This window comes from Notechis scutatus, chromosome 3 (assembly GCF_049901735.1).
Source record: "Notechis scutatus isolate UNSWTSFEM ecotype Mainland chromosome 3, rNotScu1.2, whole genome shotgun sequence".
NCBI classification, from domain to species: domain Eukaryota; kingdom Metazoa; phylum Chordata; class Lepidosauria; order Squamata; family Elapidae; genus Notechis; species Notechis scutatus.
The window spans coordinates 184551357-184570572 of NC_142011.1; the positions used below are offsets into that span (position 1 = coordinate 184551357).

Consider the following 19216-nt stretch of genomic DNA (forward strand, 5'->3'; position numbering starts at 1 on the left):
TTGCTGGAAAGTTCCTGAGGAAAAAAATAAATTTAAGAACTTTCATCATTAGAAAGAAAAGATCTTATTTCTTCCGTTTGTAAGAACGAATAGAGGATATGACAAAGATACAAAGTTAGGAGGGAGGGGCAAAGGGAGAGATTTTCTTATAAAAGGAAAAGCACTATTGATAGCTGGGGGGGAAAAACAATACCTTCCCAGTCATATGCTGCTTTCCTGCTTAAGTATAATTGCTGACCTCAAATGTGGCAGTTTTATATGGATTCCCACATTCTTATCCTTCCCTTCTCCTTTCTTCTCTAATCTGAAGATGGTGAATGATTGACCAGCAATTCATTACACTGGAGATATAAAAAATTGGTTAATTATTTCTGCTGTTAAAAGCCAAATCCCTTAAGCTTAATTCAGCACTGCAAACATATGTACCATAGCATTCCCAGAATTCAACTGCCTCCAAGAGAGATTCAGCTCATAACATAATTCAGCATCATAAAATGCTCAGAAGTAATTAATGTCTTCCAAAAGAAAACCCTCAAAACGCCCAATTTTCTGGTTTTTCTCTATCAATTCTTTTTCAACATAAGAATTTCTTCTCAATATTTTTGTCATAGGAGAATGTAATTTCAGAAGAATTTCCATGGATAAAATATGGCATACTTCAACAAGATGGACTAAGGAATGTGCCAGAGGTGGTATTCAGCAGGTTCTGACCAGTTCTGGAGAACCGGTAGCAAAAATTTTGAATAGTTCAGAGAGAGAACTGGCAAAAACCACCTCTGATTGGAAATTTTACAGTATCCAGTATCCTTCCCCTGCCACACCCACCAAGCCACGCCCACAGAACCGGTAGTAAAAAAAATTGAATCCCACCACTGGAACGTGCATCTCAATAATACACTGTATTTCTTTGTACAATCGTCTCTCCAGTGAGTTTCAGCCATTTCACACATTTTTCCCATTCAATATTTTATTCAGATTTGGAAAATGTGGGCAACCAAGAAGGCTTAAGAATGATGGAAAGTTGTGGAATAGAAAATATATCATAGTGCCAGATGTAGGATCTTCTACCACCTCCAACAATAGTTCAGAAATACAACTAACATAATAAATCAGAAAAATCAAAGCCTTTTTTTTTTTTTTGCAGGGAAAAAACATTTCTTAAAAAAATGCAATGTGAATTTTTGCACACCATTACTTTCAATACACTGAAGGAAAAAGTGGCATTTTCCCAACTATCTCACCTCCCTCTCAAATATAAAATACGGGGAAACAAAGTTGCCTGAAGATAAAAGCTGATTTCACTTTTCTCAGTATTAAATTAGGCAGATAAATTAGTGCAGAGGAAATGTAAGAGTTGGTTCTCAGACTGTTCAAATTTAATTGGTCATTATATAAACAACCAGCTGCAGACTTCTCAATTAACAGTGGAGAGAGCTGCTTCCGCTCTCATATAGTATGAAACTGTGAGAAAAAGATTCACAAGCTTTCTACCTAATGCACCTGGGATATACTGAGTGAAAATTATTTAACCCACTGAAATTCTTGAAAAATTACTCTTTTATTTTAAAAAAATCCTTGTTCAAAAGAATGCTGAGTTCATGCTTGAGGGCAAAAGTTACTTTCCAAAAATTATTTTTAGTTTAGGCAATGCCTGAAGGCCTGACAGCAAATGTAGGACATCTTTATTTGGAATGCAGAGCCAACAGAATAAATTAATTTTCAGAACAAAAATAAGGAACTCAAAGATAGTTGGGTTTTTCACCCATCTTTGAATTCCAAATGTCCAGTATTGTTGTTCCTCCAACTTTGCTGTAAATCTTCACCCTCCAACCTTTGTTTTCCTATTGATAAGAAACATCCCTCACTCATGCCTTGAACGCTTAAAGGCAGTGTTCCAGGTACCATGGATCCTGCAAAAAGTAATTTCCTAGGATATAGAAAATCTAAATTTCCCAGGTGTCCTAGCAACAAATAAACTATTTCTGTAATACTGATTCTGTTTGTAGAAAGAAGCACTCAGTTGCACAATGAAATTGCACAATTAATGTCTATTGCTAAAGCAGAAGAACGTTATAGTTCTGACAATTTTGTACTGTAACTGAAAAGCATTTGGAGTTCTAATATACTAATTGGAAATTTATGTACAGGTAGTTCTTGATTTAGGGCCAGTCATTTGGCAATTGTTCAAAGGTAAGATGGACCTGACCCTCCGTAGGGCCTGATTTGAAGTTGTGAAATGTTGGCCAGGCACCCTTCATGGTCATGGTGATTGTGTTTGGGGTTCTTGGAAACCAGCTGGCAATTTCATTCTTTTGCAATGTCCCACAGTCATGTGCCATTTACTTCCATTTTCCAGCAAAAATGGCCTTTGTGGACAAAGGATTCATTTAAGGACCACTACAAAAAAAGGTAAATTAAATAGGGCACAATCATAGTTGACCCATTTAACAACCAGCATGACTTATGATCGTAACTCCAGGCTTAATTACTCTCAAAAGTTGAGGACTACATGTATCCCTGACAAATTCATAAGCCAGGAAGGAGAAAAAAAATATCTGAGAAAGATGATATTAATGAAAGCACTGTTAACACTCCATAGGAAATAAACGATGAGAACAGCATTTTGTCACTTTCCTCTGCTTAAATGCCACATAAAGAGGTCTTTTGGCAGCAAACAGGAGCATCTTCCAAGAATAAAGTTTATTGGATAATGAAATCAGTATGAAGGTTCAGACTTGCACTTAACAATGGCAAAGATATGCCCTGGCAACCATTATTTTCTGCCAAATCCCCATAACATCACCTTTCTCCCACCCCTCCGTTCATAAGCGCAAAGCCTTCAGCGCATTTCCCATAGCATCTCAGTATGAAGGCATTTTTCCCCCTTAACCTGACCTTGCTGAAAGGCAGCCCTGAGTGTACAAAATCTGTTGATTTAGGCACTCATTATCATATAGCAATGTCTGTCAACTTTAAGACGTGTGGACTTCAACTCCCATGCTGGATGGGGACTTGTTGAAGTCCATACATCTTAAAGTTGCCACGGTTGAGAAACCTTGCCATACAGAGGAAAATCAAGCCACTCCAGTAGCTGAGCAGAGGCACCCAAGGCAGGATAGGGATCAGCAAAGTTCTTGCTCTAATTTTCTGCCGATTCCAAGACAGATGAAGTGCACTTCAATTCAGCCCCCAAGATAAACACACCAAGTTTCCCCACTACGAGTTAAAAACTTGGAACCTTGTTTATATTGCATTGTTTTTCTTCTCTCTCAATAGCCCTCACTTTGCAGCAGACCACAACCGTTCTCACCGGGCTGTAGCTAAGAGGACTCTACTACGAGAGGTATGAAGTTTGTTCCTGTCGACAAGGGAGCAGCCTGCCAAAAGTGGGGTGAAGGTGTGTGTGTGGGGGGGGATGCACACTTCAAAGTAATGGAAAACCTATTTGGCATTTTAAAGGCAGCTCAAAATAAGGGGGGGACTTCTCTCCTCTGTTCCAAGGACCTGGTGGGCTCAGGAAGCCCACGGGGATGCAACCCCAAAAGCCCCTGCCCGCCGAGAATAAGAGGGGGAGGTGGACTCCGTGTTAGCTACAGCAGACTCCTAGGCAAATCCACACCTGAAGGCTCCTCCTTTAAGGCCTGGGCTTCTGTGGAGCCGCCCCACTCCCTCATAAGAGGGGGCTCACGAGAGGCTCCTGCCTTCCGCTTCTTTCTCGGAGGAGTTGGAGGCTAAACACAGACGAAACGCCGCAGCCAAAGAACTACGACAGGGTGAGCTAAAAGTTGCCTGCTTGATTCAGGCCCGGATTCGGGAGCGCGCAGTAAGAAGAGCGCGGTTGCAGTTGTTCTGGGCGGCCGAAATGGAAGCCTGGGATCGACGACCTTTTCCCTTCCCCAACCTGTTTTGCAGCCCGAAAATGTCGAGAAATGGGAAAAGGAGGGAATCTATCTTTAAGTTTTACGCGTGTGTGATAGCCGCTCTTGTCACAGCCCACTCGGCTTGTTAATGCATTACTGCATATTGTTTTATGCAATAGGGAATTGCTGAAGAGAATTACTGAAATGGAAGGAGGGGGGGCGGAACCATGCGGAAGTTACAATGGGAGTAAGCTGTATTCTTCATTCTGACATGCATATAGTCTCGAAAGCAGAACTTTTGGGTCAGGTGTTGGCACAGACACCAAAAGGGAAAGTGAGCGTCTGGTAAGGCTGCTAATCTGAAAATAAGGGTATTTCATAGGTTACCGTGGATCATCCAGCATATTTGGTCTTTCTGTCTATCCTGGACCAATGCAGCTACTAATGCTCTTCTGGCAATAATCTTCTGCCTTTACTTGACATGCAGAAAATTTGCATTTAGCCCAACTTTATCTTAATAACAGCAACAACAGTAATAACAATAACATAAGAAATGGACATATTTATCTGTATAACAAATATAGAGATATCTGAATGAAGGAAGCTCCTTAAACATAATGTAGACTACATGCAAATTAACATGGCTAATTTACTCATTGACTACTTGCTCACAAGAAGTAATAATTTGCCTATATGGATGAATAGTTTTAATCCAGTACAAGAAAAGTTTTTACAATGAGATTATACAAACTACCCACAATCGTGAGATGAGCAGCATATAAATTAAATGAGAAAAGACTCTACAGCAGCAATTTAAAACCAATCAAATTGTGCAACAAACCTTCATGTCCCAAACTTCTTTCACCAGTTGCCTGAAAATGTTCTGCCCAGTCTTCACCTACAGTATGTAGAATAGGGATTATTTTTAGGGATAATAAAATAGTATTGAAAATATAGATGACAATATTATAAACCAGTGGTGTAATTGCATTTGGAAGATTGTGTGCAGTTATGGTCACCGCACCTCAAAAGGGATATAAGGATTATAGAAGATTTGGGGGAGGGCATATAGATGATCAAGAGGCTAGAGCAGTTTCCTTATTAAGGACGGTTGTAGTTTGAAATTGAATCCTGGAATAATTAGGATCAGTAAAAGGATTGTAGTTTTACATAATGTGTAATTAAACTTGAGATTTGCTATGTGATGTGGTGCTGCTACCATCTTGGCTGGCTCAAACAAAAAGTGGGACTAGTTCAAGGAATACATGGGAATCAATGGCTACTAGTCTTAATGGAAATGTGACTGTCTATGGAGGCCATCTTCTGAGAGACTAGGGGACTTCTTTGTGTACTTAGTTGGCCGCTGTGAGAAGAGACCACTGGAAAGTTAGGGGATGGATAGATCCAATCTACCTGGATGCTGCTTATAATCTATGTTCTTAAAAAGACTCAATTTGAGGAAGAGTGAATGAGCAAGACAGAATAATATTGACCTCGCCTGACTGTGACTGAATTGTAAAACTCATTGTTGTCCATAACAAAAAAAAATAATATGTTTGTTTTATATATAAACAAAATGTTGTAGAAATCATTGATTTTTTTATATGCCTCAGGATCTTGATCTTTGCCATCTCATTATATGTCCAAATACATCTGAAGATGTGCTTTAAGTGAACATTTTGTTTGTCCCTCATCTGTCAATGAGTAGTCTGTTCTATCCCAGGGGTCTTCAAACTTGACAGCTTTAAGACTTGTGAACTTCAACTCCCAGAATTCCTCCTCCAGTCATGTTAGTTTAGGAATTCTGGGAGTTGAAGTCTACAAGTCTTAAACTTGGCAAGTTAGAAGACCCTTGTTCTAGCCCAATGTATTCTCAGCAATCTTCTCCAGCACTACAATTCAAAGATATTGATATTTCTTGATAGAACCTTTCTGATAGTACAAATCAACAGACCTACAATTCTCAGGTACAGGTAGTCTTCGACTTACAACAGTTCATTTAGTGACCGAAGTTACAATGACACTGAAAAAAATGACTTATGACCATTTCTCATACTTACAACCATTGCAGCAGCAGCATGGTCATGTGATCAAAATTCAGACATTTGGCAATTGATTCATATTTAAGACGGTTACAGTGTCTCAGGATCATGTGATCTCCTTTTGCAACCTTCTGACAAGTAAACTCAGTGAGAAAACCAGATTCACTTAGCAACTGTATTACTATCTTAACAATTGCTGTGATTCACTTAACAATGGGTGCAAGATAGATCGTAAAATGGAGCAAAACTCATTTAACAAGTGTTTCACATAATAACAGAAATTTGGGGCTCAAACTGAGGTAATTTGAGAACTACCTGTAGTTCTCTACAGAAAGGGTACTTCATTTCCAAAACCAACCAAGGCCAATTCAGTGGTGCTACAGTATAAACTATGGTCTGGTTATTCATACAACATAAACTTTAATTTATACAATTTGCTGCCAAGAGGTGTGGAGGTGGCCATGACATGGAAAGTCCTAAATAGACTTAGACAATCTTAGTAAGAGTGAGTTATACTTCCAAAGTTTGGATAATAATTGTTGGGAACAAATAGAAAAATCACAAGATGTTCATGTGAGCTTTCAAGCAATATGTATCTATCCACCACTGAAAACAGAACTGGACTGGACAGACTCTTGCTCAAATTCTACAACACTCTTATATTTCAATTTTCACATGAATGTTGAAGTATCCCAAAGGTATAACACATTTAACAGGTGGTTTTTAATTTCTGTTGGTCGCATTCATAAACTTATAAGTAGTGCATTTCAAACTATGTTTATTCCATGGTTTCTAAAAATACTATTTTTCTTGGCAAAAAGATTGCAACAACTTCAGACAGTTTATCTAGAAATTCTTAGAGGAGATACATGTATAAATGAGATTACTTTTCTCTCTTTTTGTCATTCTCAGTTTTAAATTACCTGTACAAAAAGATGGGTGCACACAACCTTGCAATTTATATTAGAAACAAAGGAAATTGAAGTTTGCTTCCCAATCTTATTTGAAATCAGTATCTTATCTGAAGCCAGTAGCTGAAAAAGAAAATAATATAGTGAGAGTTATAGGAAAATGTTGCAATAAATTATGCATCTGAAAATGGAACAAAACAAGAAGCAGAGTGTTTGATTGTTGCAAATCGTAAAAATTGCCAAGGTGGCATATCAGGTGGCATATAAGTTTAATAAATTAATGTAATTTATTCTTAATTATTAAAAAACACCCAGTTTTGGTCAATATTTTAAGAAGTGGCCTAAGTTCTTTTGTCGCTTCAAATTCCATTACTGTCTCAATTGCTAACTGCTAGACAGCAAAAAGCTCAGTATTAATCTTGTTGACATAACTTCCAAATGATTACTATATTTTGTGTGTAATTATTGTAATATCCTTGATTCATTATTGAAGGCGTAATCATATTACTGTGCATAAGGATTCTAAGTAGAACTGAATACCCTCAAAACGACGCTATAGAGCACTGCACACGAGAACAACTAGACACAAGAACAGTTTTTTCCCAAACACCATCACTCTGCTAAACAAATAATTCCCTCAACACTGTCCAACTATTTACAAAGTCTGCACTACTATTATTGTTAATCTTCTCATCACTCCTTATCACCCCTCCCCTCCCATTGTGACTCTATGACTGTAACTTTGTTGCTTGTACCCTTATGATTTATATTGACTGTTTCCTGGTATGATTTGATTGCTTATTGTACTCCATGACTATTATTAAGTGTTGTACCTTATGATTCTTGACTCTGATGAATGTATCTTTTCTTTTATGTATACTGAGAGCATTTGCACCAAGACAAATTCCTTGTATGTCCGATCACATTTGGCCAATAAAGAATTCTGTATTCACCGATACCTGTACTAAAGGAAGGGATGGTGAGGCTATATTTTATAGGCAGTCATGGGTTTTTATATTTAACATATTTAAAACCACATAGGAAGCCTTAGAAATTTCAGCTTCTAAAATGTTTGCACATCAGGCTTTTGGCAACATGACTCACAAGTATTAAGTATCTGATTACTAGTGCATTTCATGCCAATTCATGTAGTCAATGTAAGTCAGGGAGAAAGCTACAGAGGGCAAATGAGAGGTGAGAGAAAGAGGAACAACGTGAAGTATATCCCAACATCATGCTAACCATAATAGGATTATAACCTAAATCAAGACATTGTTTATCAGCCATGGGTTATTGCTTAGTGCCATCAGCCCACTGAAACTAATTCAACAAATTATAATTATGCAAATCATGGCATAGTTTGATTGATGAATCCTATCTATGGCTGTGTTCATACATCCTGCTAAGCCCTAACATAAGTAAAATCTAATCTAGGTTTTACCATGCTATAGGCATCTGCAATTGTGAATAATCTACAATTCTATGAAACTTTGGAAACCTTCATTCAGCATCATTGTATGAACTACAGTGAAGATTTTTTCATCCAATGGCAAATGGAGCATTGGTTTCTGAGGTTGTATTGACCTTAGAGCAGATGTGTGAAACTCATGTCATCACGTCATGTGAGATATCATGACTTTTTCCCCCTTCGCTAAATGGGGTGGGTGTTGCCAGCACGTGACACATTTGGCCCACGGGCCACAAGTTTGACATTCTTTCCTTAGAGAAACCTTAAGTAAGCAGATAATTCTTGAATATCAATATTTCTGTTGGCAAATGATGCCCAATGATTTGTTTTCCTTTCTTGTCCAACTCGGGTCTTGAATTAATATGTGGCATAAATGGCAGAGAAGGTTAAGATTATCATTGAAAGTTAATCTGTATAAGGCAGAGGTATTGATGATGGGTAACCAAATGTTCTCAGAGCATAGTAATGATCTTATATATCACACCTTACTTCTAAATAGCACATGTCTTATTTTATTATCATTACAGTAATCCTGTAATATAAATTGGGTTGACTGGAAGCTTGAATTCTCTTCACCCAGTTCAGAATTTTAAACACAATGGCTCCATCTAAGTTTTGATATTGGCATGGTTCTTAAAATTTGCTTACAAAGTACAGCAGCTGCCTCTGTACATTTCATCTTTCAGGAGTCCCTGGATCTGCTCACTTTTGCTAAAGTTAAACACAACTTTGGTTTACGTCTCTATTGTCCATGTCTTGTAACATTGTGATAACCTGAATCTGTATCTGTACAAACACTGAAATGCCAATTAAACCTATTTGTATGATGGGCTAGTAAAACTAATAATGCAATAAAAGAGAAATCTAGTTTCCTTGTGATTATTAGTTTAGTTTCCTTGCAATTTCCTTGCAATATGTCCTAAATTCTAATAATAATAGGGACATATTTGATATGCACGTAGGCTACACTAGATAACTCTGCCCTTTGAGTCATTGTTTCAGAGATATTTTCTTATCAGATTCTTCAATGCCTTCAACAATGGCAGAGCTTCTAATATACTTGAAAAGTTCTCAAAAATTCAGGGAGATATTCAGAGAAGTATCTGCTTTGAAAGTAACCATGTTGAACAGCACAGTTGGTCATCAGAAATTGACCACAGGAAGTTTTTTTATGACATGTTGTATTATCTCATAAAGTGCTTTATGATAATTTTTATGCCATAAAATGTTTTATAAAATTGGCCAAATTTCAATTCTGTGGGAGTAACGGATCCTGGATTTTGGATGTACTCTGTAAGTTAGCCCATTTGAGGAATCTTGGTTCAAAACATTTTGCCCTGTGATTCTCTGTTTCACCCAGTTAAAGGTTACAGACACGAGAATTTTAGTAGTGTATAGGTAGATGAAGATGGTGCTACTATTATGTATCTTTCTCTGCCAACATGACACATGCAGTCAGATATTACGGCTTAAAAACTAAATCAGCCTCAAAGATTATGGCTTTCAAGCAGCATTAGAAACCTGTATGTTATACAATCCAGGCATCCTGAGTTAAGGCCACAGGAAGCAAACAAACATTTATTTGTCAGCTTGAATAAGAAACGATTGATATTTTCTATTAGGCTCTCTGCATTTCATTGAAATATCAAGCAAAAAAGCATGCAGCCTCAGACTTTTATGTTGCTGTCAAATTCTTTCCTAACACTGCCTGACATGATTATTGTGCCGTTGACTATCAGTTTGAACTGCTTCTTGACTGCTTAGTTTTGTTTGGATGTATTTTAATTGTTTATGAGTTTTTCTTGTGAACTGTATTGAGTATTATGTAAATAAAAATAAGCTGCACTGATGAAATTGATTGGGGTTTTGGCATTTGTGGTGATCAATGCAGATATTGGATGGAGATTTCATCAATTGCAAGACTGGCATGTAAATAAATACAATCTCAACATCAAAGAGTTTATATTTAATATTTAGATATTGAGTTCTCGATCATTAATAAACTTTTAGTTATCAATAAGGCAGTCTTCGGTGCATTTGGTACAATATGTGCCTGGATTTAGGCTAGGTTGTTCTAAATATGTTTCTATCAGAAATAGAATAAGAATTGTAGGAAATAGAATTCAATGCTTTAGAAATAGAATAAGAATTCAGTGCTTTATTTCTTGCATCTTGCACAGTACGAACATCCGCTGTTATCATCTCTATTGTGCCACGTCTTATGGCCAAACGTATAAATCAGATGCTTTCTTCATCTGGAGGAAAACCTCTCCAGTGATTCTCCACTGTTCTTTTTCCTTCCTCCCACAGAAAGAGCTGGGAAGTTCCAGGTTTTGAAAACAGTCTTCTGAAAGCAGGAGACTTTTGGTCTTTAAATATTCTGGCCTTTCAAGAAAGGCTCAGTTATGAAAGCATTTGTGTGTGATTTTAGAATTATTTCAAAACTCTGTATAACCCCAAAACTATTCAGCTATTCAGTGGGGTTGTTAGTGAATTCACCCTCACCTTTTTTGCTAGGCACCATAAAGGAGGAAAGCATGGATCAAGCCATCAGTCAACAATCATTCCATTCCCAAGCCCCTCAGCCTTACGCCATCCTTCTACCATGACTAGAGGAGGATTTCCTACCAATAGAGATATTCTGAAGGGAGGGTAGCAAAGCCAGGAAGCAACTGCCTTGTGTAACAATCATTCTGCATATATGAAGTTACGACTTCATGATTTGGAAGCAAGCTGGAACAAAAGTAATAATGCAGGATAAGGATTATCAGTAGGAACAGCAAGTATCTGGTGGTATTGTTTTCTGCTGACTGAAAGATTGAATTATTTTAATTTTGTAGCAGAGAAAGGCCCTGTATTAGTCATTTTTTAGGACTATCTGCCTATGGAGATTCTCAGGCCATGTTTGTCCCAAAGACATTTCATTTCATTTTGTTTGAAGGTGTTTCATTTCTCATCCAAGAAGCTTGTTCAGTTCAGTCTTCAAGGAAAAACAAAGGAAGTCCAGTTGCCTTTTGCAAAAAGCATCTTTGGGGTTTAGGATTATCTGTTCATGTTCAACTTCTCAACATTTTCTCTCATCCCCTTTGAAACAGCCTTCTCTTTTTCAACTTCACCATCGTGTTTAAGAATGTATTTCACTTCAGTTTTGATAAAGCTTTTTGAATGTACTGAATTATTATATTATGGTAAATAATATTCCTTTTTTTCTGCTCCAAATTTATCCATTGCTTTCTTATTGGCTACCAGAGGCGATTGGGGGGGAGGGAGTGGAGCATCAAATGATGAAAGCAGCATATACATCCTCTTGGGCATTGCATCATGTTTCACAAAAGGAGTGAGTCTGAATGACAAAAACTCAACACTGCTTTTGATATTTTGAGGGAAATGTTAATCATATGATACACTCCATAGTTCTTGATTTGCAAATCCCAACAGGGAGAATATCAGATTTTGAAATCTAGGAAGCCAGAAAGGGTGAAAACAATTGGATGATTAGAAGAAAGGAAAGGAGATTTGTACATTCTATTCGGCCACATCCAACTAATTTCTGTCTGTAAAATATTCCTAGGATATTCTAAGAAGAGAAATAGCATTGTGTCTGCTTCCTTTTCACACCAGTTTCACTGGAAAAAGAGGTGGCTGTCCCCACTTAAGGCTTCCATTTTGAGTGTTTTACACATATGCTTGTACATGCAACTCAAAGCAACCCATTAGTGAGACTAACTTTTCTAAGGAATTAGTTCTGTACATTTACAAAGTGGAGAGAGAAAATCTATACACCACAATGTTCTATTTATTTCAAATATTTTTGTTGATTTAAGTGAAGAAATTGCTTTTTTATTTGCATTATCTGGATGGGGGTGGATAATGGATAAATTAAAGAAAATACTAATTTAGGGAAGAGTAAAAATTAATCTAATACTGGAATAAGTGAAAATTAACTGGCTACTTTATTTGTTGAATTGGATAGGAGATTGACATCCTTCAGTAAAACATAAATATTGCTAATTTCTAGTCTGTATGCATCTATGTCAATGTGGGCACATATTATGCAAATTTGAGTTCAAGAGTCTTTTTAGGATTGAATAATGTATGATAGCCTGTTCTCAGATGGATATAAACAAATAGGGGCATATAGTGGATCAGCTTGTTACAAAAGAAGGTGGAAACTCTCTCTTTTTCTTGTCCAAAAGAGAGTGTGTCTATCCTTTACATCAAATGGACTGAAAAGAGAAACATAAGAATTTAAAATTTGAAGGTGTTCATTATTCAGTGTGAATTGTATATCTTTGCAACCCAGAAAAGTTTCCCACAGATTGCTCCCAGATGGGACTTATAATTGCATTCTTCTTTCTTCATTATTCATTCATTTCCTAAGGTTATGACAATCATAAATCAGCTCTAAATGGGATACATTCCAGCAGAGATGGGATTCAAATTTCTTAATAACCAGTTCTGTGGGTGTGACCTAATTTGTGGGTGTGGCTCGGTGGTCATGTGACTGGGTGGTCATGGCTTGCTGACTGGGCATGGCTTGGTGGTCATGTGACTGGGTGGGTATGGCTTATATGTAAATGTTATTAAATATTTATGTAAATATTGAATTTTTTATTTTTTAAAAAGAAACTTTTACCCAAAAGCAAGCAAAGCAGGCAGGCAGATTGAGTTGCTCACAGAATCACAGATTAATTTAGAGATCTACCTATCTGCAATCGGCTACCTGAGTCTGTCACATAAAATTTGCTAGCAAGCAAACTCACAAAATTAACTCACAACACACCATATATGTAAATATTGATTTTTTTATTTAAAAAAGAGCAACTTTTACCCAAAAGCAAACAAAGCATGCAGACAGATTGAGTTGCTCACAGAATCACAGATTAATTTAGAGATCTATCTGTCTGCAATCGTCTACCTGAGTCTGCACTGAAAAGCTTCAGTCCTAAGGAAGATTCGGCTCTGCTTTTAGATTAGCTAGAAAGCAAGAAATCAAGGATTTCCTGCTTTCTAGCTAATCTAAATCTCTCGGCAGAACAGAACAGCTGATGGTTGGGGGGAAAAAAAATGAAAAATAGCAATTTACCAAACCAGGCAAGTTGGATGGCTCGCATGCCAGGTAAGGAGTGAGTGGGGCAGGGAGGGGTGGAGCCAGCCAGTGGAGCGATTTGCTGCTTCTCCGGACAATCGTGTGTGCAGCATTTGCAAGAAATCATCAACTGTGCCGCCTGGACAACCGACCAGCGCTGTGCTCGGGTGTGCAACGTTTGAAAATCCTCTTGTTTCCTGCTTTTTCAACCTCAGCTGTGCCGTGCAAAGCAGCTGAGGAGAGTAAAACAGGGAATAAAGGACAGCCTAGAGCCCGGGCAGGCCAAACACCGAACTGGTTCAGTGTCAGCTGCTCTTCGCAGCTACAGGTTCTGTAGAACCGGGCCGAACTGGTAGCATCCCACCCCTGCATTCCAGTCTTGTGGCGATTTAAAATATAAATATACACTATACCTTAATATGCGACAATATAATAAATAATATAAATAAATCATATCAAGCTGTGGAAAAACTATACTGAAAACTGAGAAGTTGCAAAAAATAACAGCTAATCTAATGCCCAGACTAAACATGAGTTTTGATGATCTAACTAGACAGGCCACAACTAACTATAAGATCCAATTATTGTGATACAACAGCAAGTTATATTGATGGCAGCATGAGAGGGAAGCCTCTTTGAGTAATGTTTTCAGTAGCTAGAAGTTTCTTTGATTTATGCTTCTAGTTCTTTGAAGTAACAAAACAAGTTCTCCATGACGAATGTAGAGTTTGATTAAAAAAAAAGGTTCACACCTGCCAAGGAAAAGGATCGTGCATAGACTGAACTTTAGTAACTCACAAACTCATTATAACACAATAACTACACCTCTTGAACATGAGAATGAGCATCAACAAGTTTATGCTAGGAATATTATGGGATGCTATGAAGTGTTAAATGGTGCATATAAAGTTACTGAGCATGTGTGCTGTATCACAAACGAGTCAAATGACAGATCTTGCTAACGTTTACAGTTAACAATTTATTCTTCTTCTTTGGAGGGAAGAAATATTGAAGCTTTGCTATGATTGCAAGACAATGAGTGTAGTTAAGTCTACCCACTTTTCTTTAAGGATTTTTGGTGGTCTTGTGTCCAAACAAATGTCATATCACATTATCTTCATATCACATTTGCCACCATATCAGGCCTTTAACTATCATACTAACCAGTCTGCTGAACCCCATACCCTCTCAATAGGAGTCTTTGGATATCATTTTCTTGGATTTTATTTCTAACTTTCATGTGAGAAGGATCTGAATTCCATTCTGCCCTGGCTGTTGCTGATGTGGTTCTCTTGAGTTCTTTGACCCTTCATGAAATTTCAGTTAGCTCATCAATCTCCAAACATTTAATAAATGCTACTTTAACTAATAGTACCAGGAAAAACAAGTAGTTAATAGTATCAGGATTATTCAATCCATCAATCCTTAGAACCCTGATGTGACACATATTTTGGGAAATTCAGAAGAAAGGGTGTCTTTTAAATTACTACTTTAGCCTAAAGATTCTCAGCTAAATTTGAAATGAAATTCAGTAAAATCGGACGTGTCCTCTTCCGGGATAGGATACTATTTTCTGCTAATGCTTCAGGGAATGTGGTTGCAACTCTTTGTCAAGAGCATAGGTAGGCAATTGATGGGCCACATGTCAGTCTGTTGGTCCCTTTTTCCATCCTTCAGGATCCCCCAAGATTGCATCAGCAAAACATGTAGAAGATTGCCAGATTATGGTAACTGTCAATGTCAAGTACTTTGGCAGGGGTGGGCTATCAGTTTAAGTCCCAAAAATGTAAACAAAAAGGGCCATATATATCCACCTCATTTCCTTTATGACATGGTGTTACTGCCACATGTCTTCAAGCCCTTGAAGATGGAAGAACTTCATTTAAGGTATATAAGTACAAACTACAAAAAGATTGCTTCCTCCATCTGCTGTGTGATAAGGTGTCATGCTAATGTTATTAATGGAGGCCTTTCAAGAAGATTGCACAATGAACTATAATTAAGTCAGATATCAGTTTGACAGCATGGGAAGACCATGATTGATAATGACATTGCTGCAACAGCTATGAAAGATAATCAGAAACTCCCTGAGACCAACAAATAAATAAATACAAATAAGTTCTGCACAATGCTGATCCAGTTTCAGTAATTTATTTTATTTGATTATCAAATTTATTAGCCAAATATTTTATCACAGAGTAATAACTTCTGATATTTCCCAAGTAACAATTGTTTTTAAAATCATATATGTTTCCTTGAAATTAATGCAAATCTCTAGTCTATAAAAGGTATTGAAAATTAGCCTGATATACAGATGAAGAAACCTTACAACTATTTAACTGCAGTCCAATGCATTCCACCATTTCCAGAAAAGTTTCCCAGCAAATTTCAGAATTTGCTATCTATTTTTTCAGCTTCAGGGGAACATTTTGCTAAGAGATGCTTAAGAATACCCAAGAAATGCCTTTATTACTGCTATGTAATTTGACAATTTGATTACTTTTGAATCCCAGTACAAGAAACTGGCAGAAAAAGAGACAGGATATCACAGGACAACTTTCATAGCAAGTAACACTTTCTTGCATTATCCAACTTACCTCAGGGTTGATAAACTTTTTGACAGATCAGAGGCCTTTTCATTGTTTCGTTTCAGTGTTGAGTTGGCAAATACAATGTAGTGTGTTAATCTTTTGCCAGATATGCTTTGCTTGCAGTTCTGTTGGAAGAAGCAGAGCAAATCAAATGAAAGTCCCTAGACTCCCAAAGATGATGTGTTTTGCTTTTGCCTGAATACTTTTTTTTTCATGTCTTATTGTTGTGAACGCTATTTTTCAGGATGGCCTGTTGAGGTTCCCCAACTGGATGATCCTTGTGATCACAGGAATTCCTACATTTTTTCAGCTGCTCTCAATATTTATAACAGAAGTAGAAGTTAGAGCAATATCTGAGGAGATTGAAGGCAAAGAAGGATAAAGACATGAAGAAAGGCAGCCTGCAGATTGGAAGTTCTGGCAAAATCTATGGTCACATGAAAATTGCAAGAGCTATAGTTGGCTTGACATGGATAAGTAGATATTATTCCCAGCTACTGAGGTATATACAGGTAGTCCTCGACTTACAATCACAATTGAGCCCAAAATTTATGTTGCTAAGTGAAACATTTGTCAAGTGAGTTTTGCCCCATTTTATGACCTTTCTTGCCACAGTTGTTAAGTGAATCATTGCAGATGTTAAGTTAGTAATGTTAAGTAAATCTAGCTTTCCCACTGATTTAACTTGTCAGAAGGTCACAAAATCTGATCCTGAGGCACTCCGTCTGTCATAAATATGAACCAGTTGCCAAACATTGGAATTTTGATGACCAAGAGGATGCCGCAATGGTTGTAAGTGTGAAAAACTGTCATAAGTCACTTTTTTCCAGTGCCGTTGTATCTTGGAAAAGTCACTAAAGGAACTGTTATAAGTTGAGGACTAACTGTATATGGGACGCGGTTCGAAAGCATGTAAAAATGCAAGTAGAAAAATAGGGACCACTTTGTTCCATGCACCTTCAGTATTTAGTCATGCCAGCCACATGACCATGAAGAAGTCTTTGGACAGCGCTGGCTCTTCAGCATTGTAACTGAGATGAGCACCATCCCCTAGAGCCAGAAAGGACTAGCACGTTTGTGCGAGGGGAAGCTTTACCTTTACCTGTATAAAAAAGATGATTAAATATGATACCTGTCAAACTTTTCAAGCTATCCGTACTGCCTACCTAAGGGACTAGAGAAATCGGTACACAAAACCCAAGAGACCATGTGTTCTAGTCCTACCTTAGACATGAAAGCGGGCTCCGTGACTTTGGGCTAGTCAGTTTCTCTCAGCCAACCCGCCTCACAGGGCTATTAATGTGGGGAAAATAGGAGGAAGAAGGAATATTAAGTATGCTTACCAGCTTAAGTTATTTATAAAAATAATAAAAGTAGGATAAAAGTAAATAAAGTAAATAAAAATAACAGCCCTATATCCTAAAACGGGGGTCTCCAACCTTGGCAACTTTAAGACTTGTAGACTTCAGCTCCCAGAATTCTTTGCTGGCTGAGGAATTCTGGGAGTTAAAGTCTACAAGTCTTAAAGTTGCCAAGGTTGGAGACCCCTGTCCTAAAAGGTTCCTGCAACTTTGTATTATTTATAACTAGTGCTAATTAAGTTTCATTATCATTGTCAAATTCTTTAGAGCTAACATACTTTTTAAAAGAATAATTCCCCTCATCAACCTCTTCTTCTACAAGTTGATGTTTATTTTTTGTAATGCACAGAAAATAAGTTTCTTCATGCATGGAATGAAGAATTTATGAGAAATACAATGCTTTGTCCTTATATATGCAGCCCTGTTGCCTCACTATTTGGGTCTCAATCTGCTGTACAATGTATGTAGAGGGTTATCTCATTATAGCACATTAAAACAAAAAAGACTGAAATTGCAAGTAGGAATAATGTTTGAATATTTGTTTTTCTAAATATTTATTTTTAATATCAATTTTATATCTGTTGTTTTTTATATCTTGTTTCACTCAATTGTTGTATGCTGCCCCGAAAGTCACTTTTAGTGAGATGGACTGCAATACATAAATTTGACGAATAAATACTGTAAATACAATGTACAGAGAATATTTTTTGTAGCTATCTTGTACGCTGTTTTGTCTGTGTAGAGAAAACTTATCCAGATTCTCATAAACATAGTTAAATTAGTAAACCAGTTCCTGAGCTGTATTTATTCAGTTGTAATGATTGGTGTAATTGAAGGTCCTCTTATTTTTTAATTTATATATTTAAAATATTAATAAATTTAGATGCTACCGAGACAGATTATTAACTAGCTTAGGTTTTTCATAATTATGAGCTTTCATGGGATGGAGGTCCCATTTTTCTCCAGTCTTTGCAAAAGCTTTGCAACAAAGATCACATAAGAGCAGGGACAGGACAATTTGATTTGAATCATAAATAGATGTATATTAAGTAAAAAATAATTTGTATTTGTTCTTACTACACTGCTTATCTATCTTGGGTATACTTCTGTGGATGATTTAGGGAAATTTTTTATCTGGGTTGGCATTTTTCATGATCCAGGCTCTCTTAGGGTGTCTGACTTTATACGTAGATGTACTGTATCTTGTTTGTAACACAAATATAAATGGATAAATCTAGCACTGTGAAGTAGAACAGTTCATACACACCATTTAAAAATGATTGCCTATTTCTAACAAATCTTAACTGATACCAGTTTTCAAATGCAAGAAAGAGATGGTTTTGCCAAATACGTTACCCAACAAGTGATGAAGTTTGCAGAGTGACATTGAAGATGCTAACAGGGAGGGGAATGTGTTCGTATGTATGTAGTTTTGTTTTACAGTCTATGTGTTCTCATTTACATAGGGGATACCTAAATTTTATGCAAAATGTACACCTCAGAGCACAGCACTGAGTCCCCAAAGCACAGAGATAATGCTTTTTGGGAGAAAGTTTCAATTTCTTTCATATTCCCATTTTTCAGATATTTTTGTTCTCTTTTCATGAAAGGAAATAGCTCCATAACTTTAAAACTCATAATTCCTCTTCTACTACACATTCAGCCAACTTTTGAGCTAACCTTTTCACAGCTGTCATAACAAACTTATTTCTGTATGCTAGTAATGAAATCAATCTCATCAATGTAGTACTTTACATTTCCTGGAAGTTTTAAAGTATAAGTCAGTGTTAAACACATCACCTCTTGTATTTTAAGCATGTGATTTCATGTATTCCTTAGAGGAAAATAAAATAGAGAACATAGAAAACAAATTATTCATAAAATTATGAGAACT

At 36.9% G+C, this 19216-nt stretch overlaps 1 protein-coding gene across 6 annotated transcripts in view; it reads left to right on the plus strand.

Annotated features, from left to right (window-relative positions):
- Positions 1-3061: 3061 nt before the first annotated feature.
- The window catches only part of CPQ (carboxypeptidase Q), a 162086-nt gene continuing 145931 nt past the window's right edge, over positions 3062-19216 (plus strand). For 2 of the 6 annotated variants that reach the window (XR_015748983.1, XM_087962031.1), the window contains exon 1: positions 3408-3773. The gene's annotated coding sequence lies outside the window, so the exon portion shown is untranslated. Of the gene's footprint in view, positions 3344-3407; positions 3774-19216 lie in introns of those variants that run through there. The other 4 variants (XR_015748985.1, XM_026690614.2, XM_087962030.1 and 1 more) reach the window with 3 other exon arrangements.